A 17572-nucleotide genomic window follows, 5' to 3' on the forward strand; every position below is an offset into this window, starting at 1 on the left:
TGGGGGCTAGTCAGCTGTCAATGAGTCCTATGACTTTCCACGGCTCCTGGATTCCTCTGTCATTCAAAGAAATTGGGTTTGTTTCTCTCAGTATCTCTCCATTCCTCATGCAGTAGGATGAGCACCATGGTTATAAATATTTCAGCTGAATTTACAATATTGTCTTCATTCATGAAGCAAGACAGACCAGGGTTACATGAAAAATGGCTGTGGCTTTTTCTAAACCTAGGATACATATACTGGGAGGGCTGCCAGTTCCCTTGTTCTTAATCCCCTTCAGTTCTACCAAATGCTTCTAGAGCAACGAGTTATACAGGAGTTGACCTGGGCTACTTTACTCCTGTTTCTTCCTCCCTTCCCTCTTCTTCTTTCCTCCCCTTTGCTCTCTCTTTTCATTCATTCATTTTTACATTTAATTCCCATAGCACTAAATGAAACTTCTCTTCTGAGAATGTTAGGCAAGTATTGAACTGATCAAGTGACTAAATATAGTTTTAAGACCTGACTTTGAGCTCCTCACCAGTTCCTTAAATGAATTTAGAATCTAGGTATTAAGTTCATCTGACTGGTGGACAATTGACTCATTAATAGTTAGTCTTTGTCATAGGATTCCCCTTCATTCACCACTTCTGTTTGGTGAGTGTAATTGGAAACAAAGGGGCACCTGAGGATGAATTTAGAGAACTAGAGGCATCTTTACATTTGCAAGATGCTGACAAACAGAAAAATGCAAATTGAAGACAAATGAGGTGATTTAGAAAGTTCCAGTTCTTTGACTCAAAGAAGATGAGGCTTTACCAAGCAAAGTGCAAGGGTGGAGCTGTGTTTCCTGTTCAAGAACTGGCTGAGTCGTGTCACCTACGTGCCATCTGAAAGACTGTTTCATTGCAGCAGGAGTCCTGTGAAGCAGGCAAGACCCAGCCTGACCAAACAGTACGTGACAACCCCCCCGCCCCCGCCCCCGCCCCCGCCCCAAACTCAGGTGCATGTAAATCTTAACTGTAATTTGTCTCCAAGCCCATGTGATTTCTGTAACAGGTTCGGTGTCATGTGCTACTTGCTAGTTTTATTATTTGGAGAATAGGTGGTAAACTGATAGCCAAGTGCTAAGTATAGCTGTACTCCCTCACTCAGTGCCATGTATTGTAGGAGGTGCTTGGGGTTGCAGGGGGCTGAATGTCCTGGTACTCTAGGTTTTGGTGCTGTTGTTGTTGTCCTTTCTGTTTAGCCATCAATGGTGGCAGAGGTTATTGGATAGGCCTTGGCCAGCTCTCTAGGGCTGCTGCTTTGCCCAGTGACTGTATCTTTCCTGTTAGCATGCTGATCATACTTGGAAATTATGAGTCAGTGAAATGTAGCCGTGGGCAGTGGGGGTGGGTAGACTACCAGGGAAAGTGCAGCCAAAACTTCCTGTACCAACTCAGGGTCATTATCTTTGGGGAAAGATAGGGACTCACTCTGGCGACAGTAACACCCCATGCTCCCCTGGCATTTGCTGTGTACGAATGGATTTAGAGACAGTATGGGGGCACACATAAAAAAGGAAACCAAATTAAAGCTGCTTTTGCAGACATCAGGGTGGAGCTTTGAGAGCCTGTTAGAATATCACTGTTATTGACACCTTCTACTTGGTATTAGTTGGTGAGACTCATTAAATATTCACAATTGTCTACTCTCATTCAACTCCTAGCAACTGCAGTTACAGTCCTATTTAAAATAATAGAGTGAGATTGGTAACATTACTGATTTAACAGGAAATTAGAAGACTTACATTCACAGAGCTTAGGTAATTGACACCAACAGCACTTTTCTTGTAATTTATGCACTCTGATTGATTTCATTCTCCAGCTAGTCCTAAAAGAATCTCTGAAGCATATTCAGCCATCAGATTACTGTGCAAAAGAATTAAATGAGTATTACCCTGCCTGCTATCTATTCCAGAGCTGGCAAAAAGTTTCCAAGTGGTTTGGAGCACAAGAGACAGTCTAGAATTGTAATGCTGATATAAAAGAGTTCAGCCTCAGAGCATTTCTCTATGACAGCTGTGAATTTACATCTTCTTACTGATAACATGAACACAATTACAAATGGGTCATTTATTTTTTTCTTTTAAGAGTACTTTTATAAACACATGTAGATATGTATTTCCTGGAATATCCTAAACAAAATTTGCTTACCTCTAATAGTGCTGTTATAAATGACCCCATTTCCAGATGTTCATTCAGTGTGGTATTTATATCATAAAATATAACCAGGCTTTATCCCACCTCTCACATATAATTAACAATACTGAGTACTGGATGTCTGATAAATGAGGAAGAAACCTTAAATCCATGTGTTCTACCCTAGAAATTTCATGAAACAATGGCAAAGAGAAGCAGTTAAACCTACAGTGTTCAAATAAATCATTAATGTTTCTTGGTTATTTATCTAGCAGAGTAGGTATGTTGGGGATCTGCCTGCCTATTTAGCATCAAATGCCACCTGTTCCCTCTTACTTTTATTCAGTCATGTGGAACAGTCCAGAATCTCTCATGCTTATCACCTGTTTTATACACCGGGGCTGCTGTGCTGGCTCTTTCTTCTCCCTGGCCCATCCTTCTGCTTCTCTACCTAGTAACCACTGCTTATCCTTCAAAACTCGGTGAAAAGGTCACCACCTCCAAAATCTTTCCATAATTCCAGTCTCTTTCAAGTCTTCCTCCTCTGTATTCCCTTGGCAGCCTGTGACTGAGCCCATCCTAACCTTTGTCACCCAACATTATTAATGTGATTCATGGGATTATCATTCCATCAGACTATAAGTTCCTTGAGGGCAGAGATTACAAGTTAATTAACTGTGAATTACAGCAGGTATAACAATACCTGACACAGAATGGTGGTTGATAAATGCTCCCCAAATTTGTGAAGGTATAATGCAGTTCTTTGAAAGGCCAAGTTTATATGTACCATTTTCAAATAAAACCTAAAATTCAGTCCTAAATATTTTTGTCACCCATACACAAATAATTACAGATGAGCATGCAGTTTCATCAGTGACCATATCTACACTGTCAAACTGATTGAATCTAAGAAATTTTAGTGATACTCAGTACATCCCAGGTAAAAGTATACTCATAGAGTTCTTGGATTCTCAAGGGTACAGGAATACCCTAGGCTTGAGATTTTTCATTGTCAAGACCAGGAAACAAGGTGGCCTGGAGGTCCAGCAATGTCTGAAGTTTGGAATGGCTGCCTTCACCCTTGTAGAAGGATGGGCTTAGTACCACTCATCCATTCTCATTTCATTTTCATCCTTTTCTACTTGTTGAGGCTAGAAAGGGAAGAATTGCATTTGTCAGAATTTAATTTAGAGGTACAAGGTGCAGGTTTGTTGGAGATGGCTTGGTTATAGAGCCAGTAGCTAAGCTGTGGCCTCCTCATCCAGCAGGAGGCCTCCTGATTCAGCAGCTTCTGCACCTATGGAAACAACTTTCTCCCATGAGACAGAGGCAGTTGGTTCTAGGATTTGGGAGTTGTGCCTAAGAGATCAGCCTGGAGCAATGTTTTCTAAACTATAGGTAATAAAATCTATTTAGTGCTCTGAGACAAGCATTAAAAAAGAAAAAAAGAAAAAAGAAAGAATATAGATTAGAATAAAATAAAATGGAATAGAAAAATAGAATAGAAAAAATAGAAAAAATACTCAAGTACATTATCCTTAGTAAAAGTTAATTTGTTTTATGCAACTGGTATTTCAGTTTCATAGGTGTGTGTACATATAGTTATATATGTGTATTCTGTGTCTCAATTTATAATATATTTCTAGCTATGAGTTTTAGTCACAGAAGTTCAAGAACATCTGGCCTGTAGTCTTACCTCCAGCAATTTCTTTCTTTTTTTTGTAGGTTATCTTTTCATTTTCTTGATGGTGTCCTTTACATTTTGATGAGGTCTACTTTATCTAATTTTTCTTTTTGCTTATGATTTTAGTGTTATATCCAGAAAGCTATCATCTAATCCAAAGTCATGAAGATTTTTACCTTGTTTTATTCTAATAATTTTATAGTTCAAGCTCTTATATTTAGTATTTGATCTGTTTGCAGCTAGTTTTTTCTTTCTTTCTTTCTTTCTTTCTTTTTTTTTATTATTGTCTTTTTTGCCTTTTCTTGAGCCGCTCCAGCGGCATATGGAGGTTCCCAGGCTAGGGGGCTAATAGAAGCTGTAGCCACCGGCCTATGCCAGAGCCACAGCAACGCAGGATCCAAGCCGTGTCTGCGACCTACACCACAGCTCAAGGCAACGCCGGATCCTTAATCTACTGAGCAAGGCAGGGAATGAATCCGCAACCTCATGGTTCCTAGTCGGATTCGTTAACCACTACACCACGATGGGAACTCCCTTAATTCCTTCCTTTTAAAACTATCCAGGGGGTCTTTTTTTATCAGTAGAATATCTGTTCTGCTGCCTATCAAGCAGCATAAAGGTATATAGATTTTCTCTCTTTTTTTAAGTTGTTAGTTGCAGAAAGAGGTACATGGCATTTTATTTCAACTGACAGCTTCCTCCTATGTTTTTAAGGGACTCCCCAATAACTTTTTTAATAAGAACAAGATAAATGTGTAAGATATGAGTACATGATTGGGGGTTCCTGACTTTTCCTGGTTTCACAGAATGTTCTGGGGACCCTGGGGAAATTTATGCTTGAACCGTCCTAACAAACTCCTTTAGAAGTTCCTCTCTGAGCCCTCCTTGGGGAGAGGGGGCTAGAGCTAAGCCTGAGGAGATGGGTCCATACCCACATGCTTCCAGGACTCTGGGTTTCCCTGGACACAGCTCAGAAGAGAATATACCCAGAGATGGCCTGGCTCTGGGCATCCTAGGAGAGACTGACCCAGAGTAAGCATCAAGGTAGTAATAGGTGTTGGGTGAAGTTGTCTGGCAAAATATTTTTAATATGATAAAGAAGTAGAATAAAGATATGCAGCCATGTGTGGGAAAGTAAAATCCTGTGACGATCAAGACAGGAACAGGTTTAAACCCTTTCTTAATTGCTGCTCTGGGCAGAAAGTCAGCTAATGGCCCAGGATCAAAAAATTAGGTACCCCAAGAATTCTTTTGATTCTTGTTAATTAACTAAATGCTCCCTTTGTGCCAGTCTTCTGCTCAAAGGCCATCCTAACTGGGGGCCTGGTTGAGAAGAGAGATTTTTCTCTCTGTCCTTTCACATGTTTGCATTTAATATCATATACAAGTATTACCTGTTTAAAACAAAATTAAATAGCCCCAACACTGATTCCACAATCCATATTCTCACTAATGAATTTGTCTTTTACTTAAGTGAGAAAACTGAACAATCAAAAGACTCTCCTCAGATTCCCATAGTCAACTATACCTAAAACGGTGTCTGAAACGTAGCCACCTCCTTATATGTAGGATGAACGACAGCAAGCTTTCTGTGGCCTTCCAGGCTATAGCCTGTCTTGTGAGTCTTTCCCAAACAGCCTCCACATGCTTTCCTGAGCACAGGTTGTCCATCTCTATGGACAGACACCCTAGATATTATTTAAGGTCTGTTGCGACCTCAATTAAATGAGAGTTGGAATCTTTTCTTTCATACCACATTGTGGCTCCCTCAGTAATTACACACTGCCCTACACATGGCAGACACTCAGTAAATACCTTTGACTGGCTGAGGACATCTTTATAAATTCATGTAGAGACTGGAAATACTAAGGGAGAAGTGGGACCTAAGTTCTCCCTCTCCCAGCCACCCACGTAGAAATCTGAATTTCTTAAATGAAATTTAAGAGAGCCTCAGGCTCACTCTCCTTATTTCTGCCAAGTGTTAATTATGTGTGGAATCTAAGGGGACTTCCATGTATGGATTATGTGGGATATTATGGGGGTACATTTACAAAGACAACTATGTGGCAGAAAGACATTTTTTCCTCAATTTTCAAAGAGCTACAGTTCTCTAACTTGCTTTTGGGGGAGCTATATCTTTTATCACATAAGTTTCATTCATTATAAGAAAAAAACTTTGATTTGCTATTTGCATTATTGAGATTCAAAAAATAATGGAAAATTCTCAATCATTTTCTCTGACCTATGACTGCTAAGTTATTATAGCTCCTGACAGCATTATCTAGGTCTTCATCTAGCAAAAAACAGTCATGGGATGTGTAAGAGTATCTAATTCCAAAATACTTCTTAAAATATTGATTCTTAAAAAAAAAAAAAAAAAAAAGCTTAACTTGTGGAGTGACCATGATGTAACAGGATAAACCAGACAGACTACTGTCTGTCCTCTTAGTCACTTGGGAGACTGTTTTCTCCAACTCAAACTTTGCTGTCATTGCTCAAAAAAATGAGACTGGGTTGTCTTTGAGGCCACGTTTCTGCTATTTAAAGAAAATCACCTATCTTTTTATAGTCACACCTCAGTTTTTTACTCTTATCTAAATTATATTTGCTAGATCATGTCCCTCATTCAACAGATTTGGCAGCAGATGATTTTGGGCTGTTTCCCAAAAATCAAAGCAAGCAATGAACATTTTCTAACATTAAAACTATTTGGGAAAAGCAAGTGATATGGGCCCTGAAGGGAATTTCAAAAGAAGAGCCATGGAAGGGTTTTGAAAGGAGTGTATTGTTGCCTGGAGTAGCTTTTTTAATTGGGACAACACTCATTTTCACATGGTGGAGTTCATATATTTCTTTAAAATCAGTCTCCTCGTCTTATAGTCACATCTGATATTTGAGAACTCACTTTGAACTGACACTGTGGTCTTAGTGGCTGAAGACTGTGGGCCATTTCTTAAAATTTTGGGGAGAAATTACATGCTGCCGAATTGAAAGAAAGATGAATTGCAAAGAAAACATCAGTAAAAAGTGCCAGATGGTGGGAAATATTAATACCATATAGATCTAGATTCAAATTTTGCTTTATTGGAACTTACTTGCTACTTTGAGCTTGTTATTTCCCTTTCCTGAGATTCCATCTCCTGGTCTATATGATGGTGGTCTACTAAATGGGCCCTAGTGTAAATCACTTAGTCCAGAGCCTGGCAAAAATTTGAATATCTGGCACTCAAAAATTGTTATTTTCCTTCTGCTCACTGGAGAACAAAACATAATTTAGCAGGAAGAAGAGCCTCTAGGACTTAAAAGTCTCAAGTGCTAGTCCCAGCTTATCAGCTAGGTGACCTCGACAAAGTCATTTAAAATTTCTGGAGAGCAGCTTTCAAATTACCTTTGTAAAATTATGATATTATCTCCTGTGGCAGTTAATTTTTTGTGTCAGCTTGTCTGGGTCACAGTGTGCAGATATTTGGTCAAATATTATTCTGGATGTTTCTGTGAGGGTGTTTTGGATTAACAATTAAATTGGATGGACTTTGAGTAAAGCAGATTGCCTCCCATAAATGTAGTTAGTTGGGCCTCATTCTATCAGTTGAAGCCTTGACTAGAAGAAAAGGCAGACTTCCCCTCAGTGAGAAGGAATTCTGCTAGCAGATGACCTTTAGACTTTAACAGCAACATCAGCTCTTCTCTGAGTCTTCAGTCTTACATGCCACCCTGGAGATTTTGGACTTGCCAGCCTCCACAATCTCATGAGCCAATTCCTTAAACTAAATCTCTCTCACTATATATACATAGCCTGTTGGTTCTGTTCCTTAGAGAACTCAATTCATTGACCACAAAGATTTTTTTTTTTTTTTGGCCATAGGGAGGAATAAAGGAAGTCATGTATGGAACACTGTCTGCCACAGGTCTGGATCATGGCATTGGCTTAGAAAGCATCCCTTTCTTTTCCTTTCCCTTTGCTTTGGGCCCCGGTTTTCTTATCTGGAAGATGAAGAAGCTAGACTACTAGACACTTTCTAAAGCTTCTTCCAGCTATGAAAGTCTGTCTATCTATATGAATCTCCTTGCTTGGTCCATAACATTCAAATACAGTCATGGCCAAATTGGGTTTCTGCCAAGTTAGAAAGGCATGTGGGTGTACAAAGACCATTTATGTAAAAACAGACCCTTTTAGGGGTGTGCAAAGAGTTTGGGGGACTAACGGGGAACTCCTGGTAGCCCTATAAATATTCTTACAAGCCTGAATGCTTTTTCAGTGGTTGGGGGAAGCGAAGTGCGATCTTTTACGCTATGCAGAAGTAACTGGGGAAAGTACCTACTTTACCTGTTAGTGCCTTTATGTGAGTCTCTGAATATACTCAAGGGACTAGACTGAAGAGAGAAGAGTCATTTGATAGATTCTAAAGAATCTATGGGATCAAGCTGAACAACAACACTAACCTCCAATCTCTGAAAACTTCAGGTCTAATATAGTATTCGTTAGAAGGAGAAAAGAAGTACCCCAGATTGTGTGTTAACTATGTTCTTAGCAATTCACCAGAAAAGTTCCCTAGTGAATTTCAGGACATAAGTGTTATTTTCTTTCTTAACCAGTGAAGTGGCTAGATACTTAAACATCCTGGCTAGAGTACTTTGGGTCTTTGAGTCTTTAGATGAAATAGTTGGAAAAAATCCTTTGTAAGCTCTATGGTGCTATGTAAGGGTAAGTGACTATTATTCTCACAATACATACTCCAAGTGAAACCCATAGTTTGAGGCTTAGGTGAAAGAAGTCTGGCTAAGAGAGCCTCCTTCCCAATATTCAAGTTCCATGTATTCTTTCTGGCGCATGTGGGGAGCCCTCATCATGTAGGCCAGTAAGCAAAGTTAGCAACTGCTCACACAGCGTGAATTGAGAGGCTCAGACAAGGCTTCATGCTCATTCGTCCAGCTGCCCAGAGCCTACCACCTGGGTTCTGGGCCACCAGGCTCTACCCTACTGTGTTTCATGATGTGTTCAGGGCCACATTAGGCACATCTACTGTCATGAGAGTTCATTGCTTAAAAAGGTTCAGTGCTACTCCATTGCAAAAGATAAAATCCAAACAACTCAGCATAGCATATGAAGCCTTTACAAAATATGGCTTCTGCTTATTCTCCAATTCTGTCAGTGCTATGATGATGCCCACTCTGCTACAGCACTGTTCTAGGCTCTGGGCTATAAACTGTCTTTCTCAAATTCCATATTTATTGAACAGATACTTAATGCCTTTCTAGTAATGATTGTCAGGCACTGTTCTCAGTGCCAAGGATATATTAGTAAATAAAACAGAGCCTATGTTGTAGGGGGAGACAGATGATAAACATTATATAGCAAGTTAGAAAGTGATGAGAACTATGGGAAAACTCAACCAAGACAGGAATGGGAATGGGAGCTGCATTTTATTTAGAGCGATGGAGTAGGTCTCTCTGAGAAGGTTAAGGGGACATTTCTGTTATGAGTACAGTTGTAACAATAGCTAGCTGATATAGGAGCAAGCCATGCAAACTTCTCCAAAACAGCCTTCCAGGCAGAGTCAGGGGCTGTCTCAAAGGCCTTGACACAGGGAATGGCTATCGTGTGGGAGAAACAGCACAAGGCTAGTGTTCTGTGAATGCCAATGAAAAAAGCAAGAGAGTAGAAGGAAGTTGGGAGGTGGTGGTGGTGGGATCAGATGGAACAGGGTCTTGAATGCCACTGTAAGGACTTTGCTTTGACTCTAAATGACATGGAAAGCCATGGGAGGGTTTTGTGTAGGAGACTGACATGACCTGACATATTTTCTAAGGACCCTCTGGCCACTGTTCTGTGAACAGACTGAAGTGCTGGAGTAGGGAGTCCAGCTGGGACACTGCTACAATAATCAGGTGAGAGAGAATTATGGCTTAGACCAAGTTAATGCAGTGGCAGTGGTAAGAGGTAGTCAGATTACGGATCTATTTTTAAAGTGGAGCCTTCAGAATGAGGATGTGGACAAGGGACAGAGATGAGTAGAGGAGAGGAGACAGCAAGGAGTTTGGGATGGCGCCATCAGTAAGGGGAGAAAAAAAAAACAGCAGAGGGTTGTGTCCCAGATGCCAAGTGAAGAAAGTATTTCTGGAAGGAACCAATCAATGATCACTTACATCAGCTGTTGCTGAGTTCATTAAGATGAGCCTGAAAACTGACAGTTGACTTTAACAAAATGGAGATCTGCTTAGTAGCAGTAGTAGTGGTTTAGGGGAAGAAGCATGATGGTGATAAGTAGGAGAAAATGGAAAGAGAGGGATTGAAGACAATCACAGTGATCCTTGAGCATTGTTTAGCAATAAAAGGAAGAAGGAATAGCTGGAGAATTAAGTTGGGTCTAGAGAGCGTTCCAGGGACACACTTGGTGGGTGAATGCCTTTCTGCCTTTCTGAGATGCCCTTCTTCTGGAATCTACTGGAGGACCTCCTCTTTTCCTTGAGGAGGTAATTTGGCTATGTCTACACTGAGCTTTTTCTACTGTCTTCACTCATTCATCAAAAAGGACTTACTCTGTGTCTGCTATGAAATCGATACTGGTCAATGAACTCATCAGTGAACAATGAATAAGCCTGATAAGAACTTTCCCTTCCCAGAGGTTATATTCCAAACAGAGAATAAAGAGACAAGCAAAATAAGATGTAATATAGTGAGTTCCTGCTGTGGCACAGTGGGTTAAGAATCTGACTGCAGTGGCTTAGGTCCTGCAGAGGTGTGGGTTTGATCCCTGGCCTGGTGCAGTGGATTAAAACGATCCAGCATTGCCACAGGTTGCAGCTACGGCTTGAATTCAGTCCCTGGCCCGGGACCTTCCTTCACGAATGTGGCCATGAGAAAATAAAAGAAAATAAAGATGTAATTGATCACTACTGATTATGGTAAGTGTTGTGCAGGCCACAGATGTGGTGGTCATGGAGACCTCTCTAGGGAAGTGACCACTACACTGAAACCTGAAGAATACTGCTGTGGTCTGAATATTTGTGTCCCTGAAAATGCATATGCTAAAATCTGAATCCTAAATATAAGATGAGGCCTTTGGGAAGTATTTAGGTTTAGGAGCCCTCAGGAATAGTGTTAGTGCCCTTATAAGAAGAGACATGAGAAGGATGATCTCTCTCTCCGCCATGTGAGAACCCAGCAAGACTTCTGTCTGAAAACCAGGAAGTAGGCCCTCACCAGACATCGAATCTGCTGGCACCTTGATCTTGGACTTTCCAGCCTCCAAAATTATAAGAAATAAATTTCTAGTGTGTAAGCCACCCAGCCTATGATATGTTTTTGATGGCAGCCGGAATGGACTAAGACAGATATGGAGGAGTCAGTCCCAGGCGGAGCCAGAAGAGTCTTCCAGGCAGAGGGAATCAACTCCATGAACAGAAACCTTAGGGTAGGAAGGGGTGGGGTGGAAGAAGAAGAAAAAGAGGTCTGGAGTTGTGTGAGCTGGGGAAGGTGGTGTGAATGGGTAAAGGGACCATATTACAGAAAGCCTAGGAGGCCTGAGCAGAGGGATGAGAGAGATGAGGGAACTTTTACAGCTCTGGTAGCATAGATGAGGAGATGCACATGGGTGGAGATAGCTTTGGGAGGTAAATAAGCTGATGGACTGGATGTGATAAGTGGAGAAAAGAACAAAGTAGGAATTGCTTTTTTGGTATGAGTACCAGGTAGATGTACCATTATCTAGAAGAGAGAGATATACAGAAAAGGGAGGCTGGGAGATGATGTGAGGGAGGGGAGCAGAGAGAAGTGGTTGGAAAACGAGACTGGCATCCAGGAAGCCTCTTGAGAATGAGGGAAGAAGTTGGAAACCGTCAACCAGGTACTGTTGCTGAAATGGTGAGGCTTGGAGACTTAAATCATTAGTCTTAGCATGAATCCCTCTGCAACCCTCAAAGCTTGTCTGACAGTGATTCTTTCCCCCCTTTCCCCTTCATTATTTGACAGATTGTTAGAGATCTCTGGCTTCCTTTTGTAGATATCATTTCACTTTTGTATCCCTGGGCTCAGCAGGATGCCTTGAAAACAGTAAATTGCATGGTGAGTTCCAGATTTAAAATAACCCTGGGAAGGAAACACCCCAAGGTGCTATCTGCTGAGAGATCAGCTGCCAGATGCCAGAAGGATTTGGGAGGGCCCCAGCACTACTCCCTGGTATGCAACAGGTTCCACTCAGCACCTCATAGGCTGAAAAGTGTCCTGTCTTCTCAGAGTTGGAAAGAGTATTCCTGATAAGGCAGGGTGGGGACCTGACTCACTGACACACAATTAGCCAGCTTTTGTCTTTGGATCTGCCTGGAAGTGACTCATGGGCTGGAAAAAAACCTTTTGGAAACAAATGGGGCGGGGAGGAGAAAGAGGTTAAGTCACTGCAGCATTTTATTTTCAGATAAAATATGGATCTGCTGTCCCATAAATGTTGAATACTGTACATTTTTTCAGCCTCTCTTCCAATAAAAACCCAAGGGGAATTATTAAGCCTGACAATTCACTCATTTTCTCCAGGATTTTTATTAAAATGCAATTTAGAGGGGATAAAGTTTCTTCTCTTTTCTCTTTCTATTCACTAGAATAAACCCTAATTACCACAAGGGCAGAATAAATAGGCTTCCAGAAGATTGTAGCAATAGGTAAAGGAACCAGTGGAACCCCCCGTGGACCCCCCCCCCCCCCCCCCCGCCCCTAACAGCCGCGAAGGCACTTACTGTCCACTGATACCTTGCTCAATTCAATGTGAAGAGCATTTATGGAGCAGCTTGTTGTGAGGCACTGGGCTGGGGTGGGGGTGGGGACAAAACATTTCTTTCCCCGAGTGTGGTTTATGGTAGAGGTGGGGAGCTAGTCTCGAGCTCAACTAAGATACTATACAAATTAGACCAGTAAGGGCCGTGCTGGTGTATTATTAGGATATTTTTGGTTGCAAGTAATAAAAATGTAAACTAAGTCGAACAATAGGAATTTGTTGTAAAAAATACTGGGCTGTCCCAAGGAACCTTGGGTAAGTGGGACTGTATCAGGGGCACAGGAAGGTAGCAATGCCAACATCAGACCTTTCTTGGCCTCTCAGCTGCGTTCTCCCAGCCTGGCTCTATCTCTCTATCTCTACCTCTACCCCTATCTCTGTCTTCAGATTGGCCTTTCCTCCACCTGACGGGAAACACGGTCATAGAGAAGGTTCCTAACTTAATAACATCTTGCAGCTTTAGGCCTGAGGAGAAATTTTTTTCACTTCCAGTTTCAAAATTCTCTAAGACTTCTTATTGGACTAAAAGTGTCAGCTCTTCACTTCTGGACCAATCCCACGTGGCGAAGTGGGGGAGGAGAGGATTTGGGAAAGGGCTGGGAATAATCCAGTTTAGGTCAGAGGCACATTCCTTGCCCTGCCCCCACTTGCACCAGTAGTAAAGGCACCAAGAGAGCTCTTCTCTGGGATATGTGAGACCAGGGAGAGGAGAGGGGGGAGAAAGGGAGGGGGAGAGAGGGAGAGGGGGAGAGGGAGGGGGGAGAGGGAGGGGGGAGGGGGAAGAGGGAGGGGGGAGGGGGGAGAGGGGGAGAGAGGGAGACGGGGAGAGAGAGATCAGGGAGGCACCGGGCTCCACAAAGCCGGGAGAGTGAGTAGGGGGTACAGGGCCAGCACTTAAGCCGACCACTTTTTCAGAACCATCACAGCGAATCTGGCCTGACAAGTAATACTACTGAGGGCAAAAACTGGAATATTTGAAGGCTGGTGTCCCTTACGAAATCCAGCTTTCATTTAATCCTCAAAACAGTGACTGCAGGGATTACAGCTACCCCGTTTTTACAGATGAGGGATACAGAGAGGTTAAGCACTCTGTCCATACTTAAACACCTAATAAGGGTCAGAACAGGACTGGGAATCAGGCAGCGCACAGCCAGTGTGCGGTGTGCCCCGGAGGGGGCTCCCACAAACAACTCCTTGGGTTTGTGTGTAGGGGGCGGGGGAGAGGGTGGCAGGAGTTCCGAGGAGGATCAGTCCGTCCCTGGGATTTAAGGCTGAAATTCTGCGCCGTCCCTGGGCTGTCTAGGAAGGTTTCAACAGGTCTAGGAGAGGGAGGAAGGGAGCTGCGCCAGCGGGTAGAGGTCTGGGTGCCTAGTCCCAGAGTTGCGCCTGCTAAGGCAGGTGGGCGAGGGGATGCGGGGGAAGGGGAGCAGGCAGAAGCTGCGAGGCCAGAAAAGAAGGCCTAGGCCCAGTGGGGAAGGCCACGCCCCAGCTGGGAGTGCTCCTCTCCAGATCTCAGCCTCTGAACGCAATTCCATTTAAGGGCAACCTTGCCCGATTCACACCTAGCCTTGAAGATTACAGACCGCCCTTTGGTCAATTTGCAGGGTGAAAGCGGGAACCTACCACCCTACACCTGCAATTCCAGCGCCATAAAGGAAGCCAGACATGTCCTATAAAATGTCACCATCGCTGAGGTGCAGTTTCCAAGGGGGTATCACGTAGAGGGAAATACTCCGCAGCTGGCGACCCTCGAATCTGCGAATTCACCGCAGCGGGGGAGGAAGGCTCCAGTACAGAGTGGGGGAGGGGGCAGGAATCTTCTTTCTCGCCCTCTGCTCCTCGCTTGGTAATCAGGCTCGGCCACGTGACTAAAGCTTGGGGTAGGGCAGGGGATTGCGGCATGAGTAATTTTTGCCAGAGGGGTGTTTGACCAAACATAAATAGTGAAGGAACTAGAGTTGGGAGCCACGATGGGGCTGGGCTGCAGAGACCCCGACGCCGCTGCGGAGCCAGAGAGCCTGAGCGCTGAGCCGCTGCCGCCCCTCCCCCAGTCCAGCCCGCGAACTCATTTTCGCTTGGCCGGTCCCCGCGCTGCCGGATGGATCGCGCCCCACCCCCGCTTCTCTGCTCAGTCATTCAGACTTGGAAAGTCAATAACACGCTGACATCATCAGGGGTTTGTGTATTATTACAAGGCTACTTTCCAGAGTACCTGGCATTATCTAAGAGAGGAGCACTCTGGCTGCCTAAGGAAGGGCCCGGGACGTGGGCCTCGGGAGGGGCGGCTGCCCAAGCCAGGCCTTTTCCTCCTGGGGGAGCATCTTCAGGGCACCGATTAGAAACAGAGTATGTGCTTTTGCTGCACTAAATGCAGATGCACTTTAGATATCAATACATGCTTTATTTTGGCTGGGGGTGCACCTATAAATCATTACTAAGTGACCTCTATTTCTACCAAAGACATCCACTTGGTCTTTAAGAAGCATTTTTAGTGATCCTCCCAAAGGAAAAAAAGGCATGTTTTATGACAGGAAGCCAAAGGCTGACTCTTTTGAGACTCTTGGGGTTTGTGTGTGAGTCTCTATTATGTAATCGCCATCACGGGTGATTAGGTCTTCTTTTTCCCTCCAGGGCTGGCTTGGGTGGTTTGGTTGCTGTGTTTTTCTTAAGCCTCTTTCGGAGCAAACACACATAAAAAAAATCCCAGATTTATGGTGCTAAACTGCTCTCCAAGCAAATTGCCTTGAAGAGTGTCTCGTTTTGAAGGAGAGAAATAGATGAATTTGTTGTTAATTAAGACTCCTTATCTTCCTCCTCTGGCATTTCCTTTTCTAGAATGAGTTTTTAAAGTAATTTTATATATTTTAGGTATTTTCTTCCTTCCCTCCTGCTGTAATGGTACTTGTAATGGCTTAAATAACTAATTGTATAGATTACTGCACTTTTGTTCTGTTAATACAAACACCCCCCCTTCAGTTAAAATATGTAAAACTCAGTAACTTCCACAACATGGTACCTTTTAAGTTTGGCCAAACAGGCTATATGTTTTTTTTTTTTTTTTACACACACAAGGCTGATCTCATTGAAAATCTTCCATTATCTTAAATTGCAAAAAATACACTCAGTGGGAAACTGGTGGCTACCTGGAAGATCACAAGGGGAGTGCATTTCTTCACTGGCCTGATCTCATCCTCTGTACCCAAGGCTGGGAGAGATCAGGGATTGATATAAAAGTCTCTAGGGCTCCCCAGAAGAAAGCAAAGCAGCCATGTTTCTCAACAATGTAACACCTTCCCTCTATGTACTTGATCATTTCAGGAGAATTTGTAGTCAATTATAACCACTTCCCTCCAGGTGGTCTGAGGAAAAATTCCCCACCAGGTTTGCACTTCTAAAATCACCTTTGCAAGCCTGCCCAACAACCCTCCTACCCCACCTCCAGTTTTACCCTGGAAATTTCTGAGGTGCAGGCAGCTGACAAGGTCCAGTGTGCCATCCTTCCAAGGTGGTTCAGTAGGTTTTGTTCTGTGAAGCTAGAAGCTGCTAAAGGGGGTTGGGAAGGTGGGGTGCATCACCAACCAGTGCACTGTTGACTTAGGGGCTTTCCCTTAGTTCCTTAGAGAGGACTGTGCAGACCAGAGAGTTTGTCCCTTTGGTAGTTAAGATGAGGAGGCTCTCAAATATCTAAGCACTTCTCTTTTCTTGCCTGTTGTCCCTCTGGCCTGTGCCCAAGCCTCTTCTTTGTATGTGACCCATGTAGCGGTCTTTACTATATAAGGATATCAGCCATCTGATTCTAGATGTTGAGCTTTGATAGCTGGCCACTAACTTCCTAACCTGGAGCTTCTACCTAAGCAGGGAGAACAAAGGTCACGGGACCACTTGGGCAGAAGCTCCAGGACAGGAAGCTGGTTGTCAGCTGTTAAAGCTCCAGAACTAGGTGGCTGACACCTTTGACAAGCAAGGAGCCTATGCTGGCCAGGGAGAGGAGAAAATTCAGTGCAATGGAACTAAGCTGGGGAGACCAAGAAGCAGGATTCTTGGTCCTAGAGAAGCTTGGTATGTTCCCAGAGGCAGATACAGAAACAACAGCTGGAGAGCATGCTCTCTGCTCAGAGCTGAGGGCCTTTGCTGGGTTGGTCCTTTTGTGCTGGGGCGGGGGGGGGGGGGGAGGAACTCTGTGTGACCTATGGCATCTGGTTGCTCATCTCACAGATGCCCCTTCAGGAAGTTTGGTGGCGTAATGGGCCTGGGAGCAGTCCTGCAGGAATGACATGATAGTTCCCAGTTCCTCTAGGGAAAAGAGGTCAGCTTCCAGGCCTTTACTGCTAAATATCTGTCAGCTGTTTAGAATTGGGTGCATTTTAACTACAGGCTGTGTCTTTTCAGATAGTAATGTGAAAATTCCCGAGATTAACATCATTTATCAAGCCCTAATTTGATTTAGAAAAGACAGCATCTTCACATAGACCCTTTACCTTGATGAAAAGACCACAGCAATGGTTAAAATATCTGTGGGCAAGATTTCTAACCCATTGCTCACTAATGTTTAAAAAAAATTAGAGAAATAAATTGCAAAAATCCAATAATACAATCACAATTTTCTTATTACTAGAGTCAGAAAATTATATTCGCAAAATTACTGTCAAACTACTATACATGTTTCTAAATGTCATTATCAGTTGCTATATGCATCTCATTTGGAATGTAGCAAACAGTTCTTAGATCTGGGTGCACTTTGAGTAGCACTGAACAGAGATGGCACACTGGAGGTCTAAGGGCTAAATTCCGCTCATATTTGCGGGTAGGTTGGCCCAAACAGTTTTTAAAGATATTTTCGCATAAAAACCCACCTCTTCTGGAAAAGTGAAAAGCTTCCAGCAATGCAAGCCATGTCAACAGGTAGAGCTGAAATTGTCCCTTTAACCCAGACACAGCTTGCTATTGGCTACAGTTCC

At 43.2% G+C, this 17572-nt stretch overlaps 1 long non-coding RNA gene across 2 annotated transcripts in view; it reads left to right on the forward strand.

Moving 5' to 3' along the window:
- The first annotated feature begins 793 nt into the window (after positions 1–793).
- The window catches only part of LOC125130885 (uncharacterized), a 544324-nt gene continuing 527545 nt past the window's right edge, over positions 794–17572 (forward strand). For both annotated transcript variants that reach the window (XR_007135820.1, XR_007135821.1), the window contains exon 1: positions 794–933. This is a non-coding gene — a long non-coding RNA (uncharacterized LOC125130885). The remainder of the gene's footprint in view (positions 934–17572) is intronic.

Source organism: Phacochoerus africanus, chromosome 1 (assembly GCF_016906955.1).
Source record: "Phacochoerus africanus isolate WHEZ1 chromosome 1, ROS_Pafr_v1, whole genome shotgun sequence".
In the NCBI taxonomy this organism is placed as follows: domain Eukaryota; kingdom Metazoa; phylum Chordata; class Mammalia; order Artiodactyla; family Suidae; genus Phacochoerus; species Phacochoerus africanus.